Below are 10454 nucleotides of genomic sequence, written 5' to 3' on the forward strand. Positions count from 1 at the left end.
GTGGTGATTCTGGTAAGAAATCTGTATCAAATGTTGTTTTAATATTTTATAATATTCCAAATAGATATCATCTTTCCAAAAATATGTGATGTCTTCCTATGCATCAATAAAACTGAAACACAGCATGTCTGATCATAGTCACTCATTGTTTGAATCTGTTTGGGTCTCCATTTGACTTCTCAGAGTTTGGTGATGTTCACTTTGGTTCAGTACATTGCTTGGAAATTTTATTTACAGTTTATTTAATTTTCAAGCTTTTTAAATATAACTAAAATGGGAGGCCGCCTGGAGAGATGACTCAGTAGTTAAGAGCACTGACTGTTCTTCCAGAGGACCTGGGTTAAACTCCCAGCACCCACATGGCAGCTCACAACTGTAACTCCAGTTCCTGGGGATCTGACACCCCACACAGACGTACATGCAGGCAAAACACCAGTGCACATCAAATAAGACTAGTTAAAAAATATATCTAATAAAATAACTAAATGGGGTGAAGTTTTTCTCACTAGGTTTGTCTTATTTCTACCTGATGTTTATAAAGGGCATAGGTCATGTTTTCCTTTGGAATCCATCACGAGCTCCTCCCTGTCCTACGACAGTGAACATAAAATAAAAGTGGCTGACTGGTCAATGGATTGAGCACCAAAGGCTAAAGTGTTCCAGTCTTATCCAGTATCAGAAGATTCATGGATTCTTCCACTTTAGTTTACACCGTTTCATTCCCTTCCTGAGTCATTTAGTCTAAAATCACTGCATGGGGCACATGGAGGTGTCTATATATTATACTGGAAGAGCAAGTTATGGCAACTTCAAGTGAGATCCAGTAGTACATGGAGGGTCTTGCCTGCCTGTGTGTGGCGGTAGACAAGGGGGTGTCTACACAATCAAAGAGTAGGATGCAGAAAACCAAAGTTAGGTAAGGAAAGCATCTATGATTGAGAAGGATGCATGGAAATTGGCTCTATAAAAAAGAACTTCTTATGAATTCACTTTGTAGACCAGGCTGGCCTTTAACTCAGAGATTCACCTGCCTCTGTCTCCAAAGAGCTGGGATCCAAGGCATGAGCCACCATCTCCCAGGCAACTCATTTAAAGGAAAGAATTTAACTGAGGGCTTGCTTAAGTTTCAAAGACTTAGTTCATTATCATCTTGATGGTGAGCATGACAGCATGCAGGCAGGCATGATACTGGAGAATAAGCTGAGGGCTATATCCTGATCCACAGGGACCAGGCAGAGAGAGCCAGAGATGGCCTGGTGTGAGCTTTTGAAACCTCATAGTCCACCTCCAGTGACACACATTCTCCACACCAAGGTCACATCTACTCCAACAAGACCACACCTCATCCTTCCCAACAGTCCAGCATTCAAACATATTAGTCTATGGGGGCCACTCTCATCCAAACTACAACAATATTGACAGGAGAATGACAAAAATAGTAGTCACAAACAATACTCGATGATACTAGAAAAATTAAAAAAAAACTAAAAGAAATGTAAATCTATATTAGAGCAGCCAGGAAGCTGCAAATCTCAAAATACAAGTCTTGAGGATAGCTGTAGTCTAGTATAGAGCACCATCTCTCCAGACATGCTGCAGATCACACTGTTCAAACAATGCATCCAACCATTAGATTCTTCCTGTATTAGATCAACAAAAGACACAACCATTACTAAAGAGAAATTATAGTTTTACAGCCTTTGGCTATGCCAGCTTTGTTGATTGGGAAATGAATGGAAGGATTTCAGAAAACCCTTCTGTATTCTCCACTGCAGTATCAATTTATCAACCGCATTCAGCCACACTGACTTCCAGGGAATCTCCCAGACAGTACCCACCCCTTTGTGTTTCAAGTGTCTTCTTAAAACCCCTTCTAGTGCTGTTAAGGCCATCCCATCTTACAGAAGACTTAAGTGCAGTTGGGTGTCATGGGGCATTGGAAGCTGATACAGGTGGATTGTGAGGATAAAATCAGGCTAAGTTACCTAGGGAGACCTTGTTTCAAAAACAACAGAAACTAAGTCCAGCAAAATTTCAGTTTTCTTTCTTTCTTTTTACCACTACCTTTTCTTTCTTTATTCTCATGATTTTCCCAACTGATCAGGTTAGAGGAGGTAAAACTTCCAACATTCCACATAAGAAACAGACACTGGATTTAATCTCTACCCTTAGAAAGGACACACTGAATGTCCGTGTGAGCTCTCTGGGACTTTGTGCAAGGTATCTAAACTGACATCCCTGTATCTGTGTTGTGTCAGCATACTTCCCTCCACTGAAGGTGTGGCTGGTTCTAGCTTCTCCAAGAATATGTGAGTCTCTCTACCTTTCAGACTAGACACCAAATGTCTTCCTGGAGAAAAACTGAATGTCTTCTTTCTAGTTCCTGTTATCACACTAACTGATGAGTGTGAGTGACAGAATGATGGTATTTTGGTTTGGTGTTTGTTTTCTGAGACAAGGTTTCTCTGTGTAGCCCTGGCTGTCCTGGAACTAGCACTGTACACCAGGCAGTCCTTGAACTCAGAGATCCACCAGCCTCTGCCTCCCATGTGCTGGGACTGAAAGGTGTGCACTACCATGTCTGGCTAGTTTTTGTGTTTTCATGTGTGCTGGTTCTCATTTATGTGGAGGCCAGAGGTCAACTGAAGTGTCCTCAACTGCTCTCTGCTTCATTTTTGAGACAGGATATCTCACTGAATCAATTTGGCCAGATTGGATGACCAGTGAGCCCTGTATGGTGATATTTTATTTGTGCTGAAATGTGATTTTATTTGTATGTTAATAAATAAAGTTGCCTGGAGATCATAGGTCATAGCCATTAAGCAGAAGTCTGGCAGTGGTAGCACATGCCCTTAATCTGATCACATGGCAGGCAGAGTCTCTGTGTGTTCAAGGACACAGCCAAGCATGGTGACACATGTGTTTATAGAGACCTGGAGGTCTGTATAGACAGGCAGCGATGAGGAAATCATGTGGTTGCGTTTAGAGCCAATGAGAAGGTAGAACAAAAAGGCAATAAAAAGATAGACACACAGGAGAAGGTTGCTCTGAGTGGAAGGACGGCAGTGAGTGGTAAGCTAAAGGCTATGATCACTTGGGCTATTAACTCCACATTTGGCTCTGTGTCTTATTTAATAAGACCATTTAGAATTTCGTCTATGTTTGGTGCACAATGTGGCACAAATTCATTAAAAACCATTGGTGCCTTCACAGGCCAGGGGTTTCAAACCCCAGATCAGCCAGAGTTTACAGGCCTCAGGCCTGGTCAGAGCTACCAGTCTGGCTGCACAAGGTCAGAGCTGCACTCGACCGCAGCTGCAGCAGCTACATGCAGCTGCAGTTGGAGCTGCTTACAGCTGAATCACCAACTCATGTGGTTGGAGTTTAAGGACGCCAGAGCTCAGGCCCAAATTGGCTCAAGCAGGAGCATGTGGCTGGGTTTTGGCTTTTAGACAAAACATGTGGCTACACTTTCTTTCTTTCTTTCTTTCTTTCTTTCTTTCTTTCTTTCTTTCTTTCTTTCTTTCTTTCTTCTTTCTCTCTTCCTTTCTTCCTTCCTCTCTCTCTCTCTCTCTCTCTCTCTCTCTCTCTCTCTCTCTCTCTCCACAACCACACTAGGTAGCTGTTTTGAAATTCCCTTGGATTTCTACTGTTCTACGCAGACTTGGTAAGTCAATTAAGATATCAGATTTTTTTTTGGTTTTTTTTTTTTTTTCGAGACAGGGTTTCTCTGTGTAGCTTTGCGCCTTTCCTGGAACTCACTTTGGAGACCAGGCTGGCCTCGAACTCACAGAGATCCGCCTGGCTCTGCCTCAAGATATCAGATATTTTAAAGGGAAAAACTACTTAAAAAAGAAAATTGTCTCTACATTTAAAAATGGATAATATCTGTACAATAGAAGAAAATAGGTCTTTGTTTGATAAAACATTAGGCAATCTGAAAATGGAACAATTACATGAGAGGAATAATGTTGATGGGATATATGTAACATCATTTATACATATTATTAGTTTACTTATCCTTATTTTACAATTTAAAAAGATAGTCAATTTAAGTGCCAGGATAAAAGCTTTAGAAAAACCTGTTAAAATGAATTATAGAGAAATTCAGACTCAGACAGAAGAATTTAAGGGTGAAATTATTTCAGGATTGGATTATAAGATTACAGAAAGAAAGCCTGTTTTCAAACAATCAAACTTTATTTATCCAGTAACCATACAACAGCTACCTGGTCAAGTGAATGTAGAAACTAATTGGACTCCAGTTGAAATGTTAGATTTAAGAAGATTTAAGGAGGCAATAGTATCTTATGGCATGCGTTCCCCATTTGTAAAGCAAATGCAAAACTCCTGGTCAACTTGTAATAGGATCATCCCTCAAGACTGTAAAGAGCTGGTAAATGCTGTCCTTGAACCCAGAGCACAGCTGCAGTGGTGTGATGTATTACTGTGATGAGGCTAAGATGATAGAAAGTCAATGGAGGGCTAGAGGTGTGGAAATTTCCCAGGATCAGCTTCTTGGAGAACGCCAATATGCTGAAATAAAAAGAAAATGTTTAGATGATAACCAAACCCTAATTCTATGTTGAATGGCAGCCATGAATGCATGGGGCAGAATTGAGGAAGCAGGAAAGAAAACCGAGTCATTCATAAAAGTTGTGAAAGGCCCCAAAGAATCCTTCATGAATTTCTTACAAAGAATGTCTTCAGCAGTAAATAGAATGGTCCTGAATTCAGAAGCTAGCCAGAAAATAATTGAATCTTTGGCTTTTGAGAATGCGAATGTAGCACACAAGAAAATAATCAGGCCATTAAAGGCAAGATCAGCATCCTTGGAGGACTGTATTAGAGACATGATTAATGTTGAGTCTCATGGCCATGATGATATGGAGATAGGCGAAGCAATTTCAAGAGGTTTGAGGAATGTTAGATGTTTTGGATGTGGAAAGCAATGTCATTTGAAAAGGGACTGTAAACAGGGCATTCCTAGAAACAATATTTCTTCAAGGAATAATGGCAAAAGAATACCCCTCTCTTCTGGAGTATGCAAAAGTTGTGGTAAGGGTAAATACTGGACCAACAAATGTAGACCAACAAGGGACAGACAAGGTAATCCTTTGCCTCTGTCTTCGGAATATTCCCAGAGGGGCCTCAGGCAGGCCCCCACAACAAATCCAGTTCAGACCTTTCCTGCCATCATAGAGGAAACCCCTACTCAGAGCAATTAAATAACCAAATGCCTATTGGAATAAACCAGGCTGCTTGGGGTGATGGAACAGCTGAGACAGAGAGAAAAGAAAAGTCAGGAGAAGCCATAAAGAAAAAATTTTTGGCAAACTTGTATAATGAACAAAGACCAAATTTAACAATAAGAATAAATGATGTTTTGTTATCTGGTCTAGTAGACACAGGTGCTGATGTGACCATAATTGCACCAGAATTCTGGCATCCAACTTGGCATCTTTAGGAGGAAGCTCAGCTGTTAGGGATTGGAACATTATCTCAAGTGAAACAGAGTGCAAGATGGGTCAAATGTATAGGACAAGAAGGACAGAGAGGAAAATTAAAACCATATGTGGCTAACATAGCTATGAATTTATGGGAACAAGATCTGTTACAATAATGGAATAATCAGATTAACATCCCTCCAACCTCAGAAACAAATCATAAACTAGCACATGTTTCTGAGAGAAATATTAGAAGGTATTATTCTAATGAGTTGTCACCAACCATCCAAATTGTACAAGAACAGGACACAACAACTGATGATTTTCCAAGGACACCAACAACTCTACCTTTAAAATGGTTAACAGCCTATACATGTTCTGCAATAGCCTTTAACAACAGAGAAACTCCAGGCTTTAGAAGAGCTGATACAAGAGCAGTTAAATGCTCACCATATTGAGGAATCAACCAGCCCTTGGAATTCTCCTGCATTTGTTATTAAAAAGAAATCTGGTAAATGGAGAATGGTAACAGACCTTAGAGCAATTAACGAAGTAATTCAGCCAATAGGCTCTCTAGAGTCCAGAATTCCTTTGTCTACTCTGTTACCTAAAGGATTGCCTCTTATAGTTATCAATTTAAAAGACTGTTTCTTTTCAATACCCTTACAAGAAAAAGAGAAAGATTTGCCTTCACAGTGCCTACTTATAATAATTCTCAACCGATTAAGAGATATCAATGGAGGGTCCTCCCATGGGGGAATGTTGAATAGCCAAACCCTGTGCCAATATTTTGTATAACAGCCATTGGAAGTGATATGTAAACAATTTCCTAAATCTATAATTTATCATTATATGAATGATATTTTTAGCTGACTCAAATGCAGATACTTTAGAAAGAATGTTTGAAGAAGTAAAGAAAATTTTGCCTTGTTGGGGATTACAAATTGCTCCTGAACAGATACAAAGAGGAGATTCTATTAATTATTTAGGATATAAAATAGGTCTACAAAAAATTAGACCCCCAAAAGGTACAAATTAGGAGAGATGGATTATGGACTCTTAATGACTTTAAAGATTATTTGGAGACATTTCTCATCTATGAACTATTGTTGGAGTAAAAAATGATGAACTGAATAATTTGTTCAAAACCTTAGAAGGTGACAAGGACTTAAATAGTCCAAGAGAATTATCACCTGAAGCTGAGAAAGAATTGGCCTTGGTAGAAAAGAAAGTACAGGAAGGACATGTGGATCATGTCGATCCCAAGCTGGATTGCATTTTGGTTATTTTACCCTCTAGGCATTCTCCTTCAGTAATTTTAATGCAGGGGGAAGATATTATATTGGAATGGATATTTTTACCAAATAAACAGAGTTAAAAATTAAAAACTTATGTGGAAAAAAATCTGTGACTTGATTTTGAAAGGAAAATTGAAACTTCATCAATTAGCAGGAATAGACCCAGCAGAAACTGTCATAGCTTTAACTAAGGAGGACATTGAAAAATTATGGGCAGTAAGTGAACTTGTCAAAGAGCTTGCAGTGATTTTTGGGGAGAGATTAACAGCAAATATCCCAAAAGCAATAGAATTGATCTTATAAAGAGAGCTGATTGGATTTTGCCTCAAATTGTATGGGAAACACCCATATCTGGAGCTTGTACATTTTATACAGATGGAAACAAACAAGGAAAGGCAGGTTACAAATCAGAAAATTTAGGTAAGTGGTTCAAAGTCCTTATAATTCAGTTCAAAAATCAGAATTGTATGCTATTCTGTTGGTATTAATGGATTTTTCAGAACCTCTCAACATAGTTACTGACTCTCAGTATGCTGAAAGAGTGGTCTTACATATTGAGACTGCAGAATTTATCCCTGATGAGTCAGAATTAACTTCACTATTTATTCAGTTACAAGATATAATCAGGAACAGGAATCATCCTTTATATATAAGTCACATCCAATCCCATATGGGTCTGCCAGGCCCTCTAGCACAAGGCAATGATGAGATTGGTAAGTTATTGATAGGAAATGTGCTGGAGGCCTCAAAATTTCATAAAAAATCCTTTAAAAAGGGATTTTTCGATAACCTGGCAACAAGCCAAGGAAATTGTAAGGAAATATCCTACTTGTTCCTTTTACAATGAGACTCCATTACCAGCAGGATGTAACCCAAAGGGTGCTCAGAGGAATGAAATCTGGCAGATGGATGTGTTTAACTTTGCAGAATTTGAAAAACTGAAATATATACACCACACCATTGATACTTATTAAGGATTTCAATGGGCAACTGCTTTGAGTTCTGAAAAAGCTGATCTGTAATCATGTATTTGCTAGAAGTTATGGCCATCATGGGTATACCTGCACAAATTAAAACTGACAATGCTCCAGCATATGTCTCTGTTAAAATGAAACAGTTTTTTGCTTATTACAATATAAAACATATTACAGGTATACCACATAATCCTACAGGACAAGCAGTTATAGAAAGATAAAACAGAACTCTAAAGGATATGCTAAATAAACAGAAAGGGATAACAAAAGCCCCCAGAAACAGACTGCATAATGCTCTATTAACTTTGAATTTTCTCAATGCTAATGAGAAAGGAACAACAGCTGCAGAGAGACATTGGATAATAGAAAAAGCTACCGAATTAAATCAGCCTATATACTTTAAGGATGTGCTGACCTCAGAATGGAAACCAGGATATGTGTTACGTTGGGGATGAGGTTTTGCTTTTGTTTCTATAGGAGAAGATAAACTGTGGATACCATTAAAATTGATAAAGGTTCAATTTGAACAAGACAGACCTCTTAGTTAGAAGAGGTGATAGTTCATCAACCAGCATGACCATCCAATTTAAACTAGCTTAAACCATTAACACATGCATTTTCATTTAATCAGATATAACTTGCCAAAAGGGAGCCTCCCCAAAGTTAATCTTGGGGAAAGGTTTTGTTTTAGTCTTTTAGGAGAATGAAAGCTAAGGAATCTGAAGAACACTGGACAAATGAGACATCTGAAGAAAAAGGACGAATCATCTAGAAAAAATGTCCCAAGAAAAAGAGTAATATGTCCTATTGGTATATCATCTATAAAATTTCATAAGTCTTCCTAAATGTTTGTTTCTGCTCTTCTCTAAAAACATCTAACACAAATGGTCTTCTTGTAGTCCCAGTTCAATTAAAAATTAGAGCTGGCTTTGGAGTTGGAGAATGGTTCTCTCCTTCTTTAAACCCAAGCATGTTGTTAAAAGGAAAATGCAAACTCCCTGTATCATGCCAGAAGAAAGAACCATCTTCTGATATGGAACAGAAGAAAACAAAAAAAATTAAGGGACTGTTCTATTACTACTAATCTCAATTCTTTGATTCTATTCTGATTCTTTAAACTTTTCTTAAAGTATGAATTTTATATCAAAATTTACAAGATTAAGATATATATTTTTTAAACTTTGTTAAGATATTAATGGTCATATAGAGTACTAATTCTAGAAAAAAGGCTTCAATTAGCTGCTTATACATGTCTTTGTGTTCAAGTCTCTATCAGTTTTCTGCAGGAAATCACCACCAGACATCAACTGAAGTCTCCAGGAAGAAGATGGGACCCCATAACAACAATGATTCCATGTGGACAATAATAATATCACTAAGCTGACAAGCATCATCTACAGATCAGTTTTGGACTACAAAGTGCTCAGAGCAATTTTGAGAGGGCTAGCTGAGATGATCCATTTTCTCAGACTACTTGAATAAGGACCTGAGATAAGCCCTGAACTTTGGCATTATGCAGAGACTAGACAACAAATGATATAGCTACCTTTCCTAGAATTTGACAATTAACCCAAAATTTTTCTTTTCAGAATAAAGATGCCTTCGCCCATATCCAGCAGGAAGCAATTTTAAGAACATGACGCCCACATTCCTAAAGAGGTGGTATGGGGCAGGTGGTTTTTTGGTCTTTCAGTGGGTTTGGGGTCTGGGATAATTTTCATTGTTTAGGAGGGTTGGTTACAAGTTGTTGTTAAGGGTTAAGAAATGTGCTAAGCAACAGGGACAAATAGCCAAATGAATGGAAACACATGAACTATGAACCAATGGCTGAGGGGTCCCCACTGGATCAGGCCCTCCGAATGGGTGAGACAGTTGATTGGCTTGATCTGTTTGGGAGACATCCAGGCAGTGGGACCAGATCTTGTGCTCATTGCATGAGTTGGCTGTTTGAAACCTGGGGCCTATGCAGGATTGTTTGGCTCGGCCTGGGAGGAGGGGACTAGACCTACCTGGACTGAGTCTACCAGGTTGACCTCAGTCTGTGGGGAAGGCTTTGCCCTGGAGGAGATGGGAATGGGGGGGGGTTGGGGGGAAGGTGAGGGGGACGAGAGGGGGGAGAACAAGGGAATCCGTGGCTGATATGTAGAACTGAATTGTATTGCAAAATAAATTAAAATAAATTTAAAAAAAAAAGAAATGTGCTAAGCAAAGGAGATTAGATTTAGGGTTCTTGTTTTAAAAAAGATATATAGAAATGATAGAATAGAGGGTAGATTATTGAATCTACTCTGAAAGTAAAGAGAAGATATAGATACAATATAGATAAAAAGATAGATTATTGAATCACTTTTAAAAGACAATTACTAGTTTTAAATACTTCACATTGAATTGGATTTTTGTATATTGTATACAAATTATATATATTGAGAGTGATATTGTTAGAAAATGCTATATGTATATTTCTAATCTTGTTCAAGATATTGTACTTATACAGTTCATTTAATTATGTAATGCAATTTGCTAATTCTTGAATGTTATTATTACCAACTATTAGAATATAAAGAAATGAAAGTTAGTAGTTAGATATTACAGTTAAACTGGTAGTTGTATTAGGTATGATTTCAATGTCAAGCAGATATATTTTAGATAGGTCATCTTCAAACCTTTCAGAGATCTATAGAATATGGCATTCAAAATGTTTTAATAGGGTGGAACGCTGAGGATGCATCGGCAGC

The sequence above is a fragment of the Peromyscus californicus genome, unplaced genomic scaffold, assembly GCF_007827085.1.
Source record: "Peromyscus californicus insignis strain IS unplaced genomic scaffold, ASM782708v3 Scaffold_2__1_contigs__length_46816999, whole genome shotgun sequence".
NCBI classification, from domain to species: domain Eukaryota; kingdom Metazoa; phylum Chordata; class Mammalia; order Rodentia; family Cricetidae; genus Peromyscus; species Peromyscus californicus.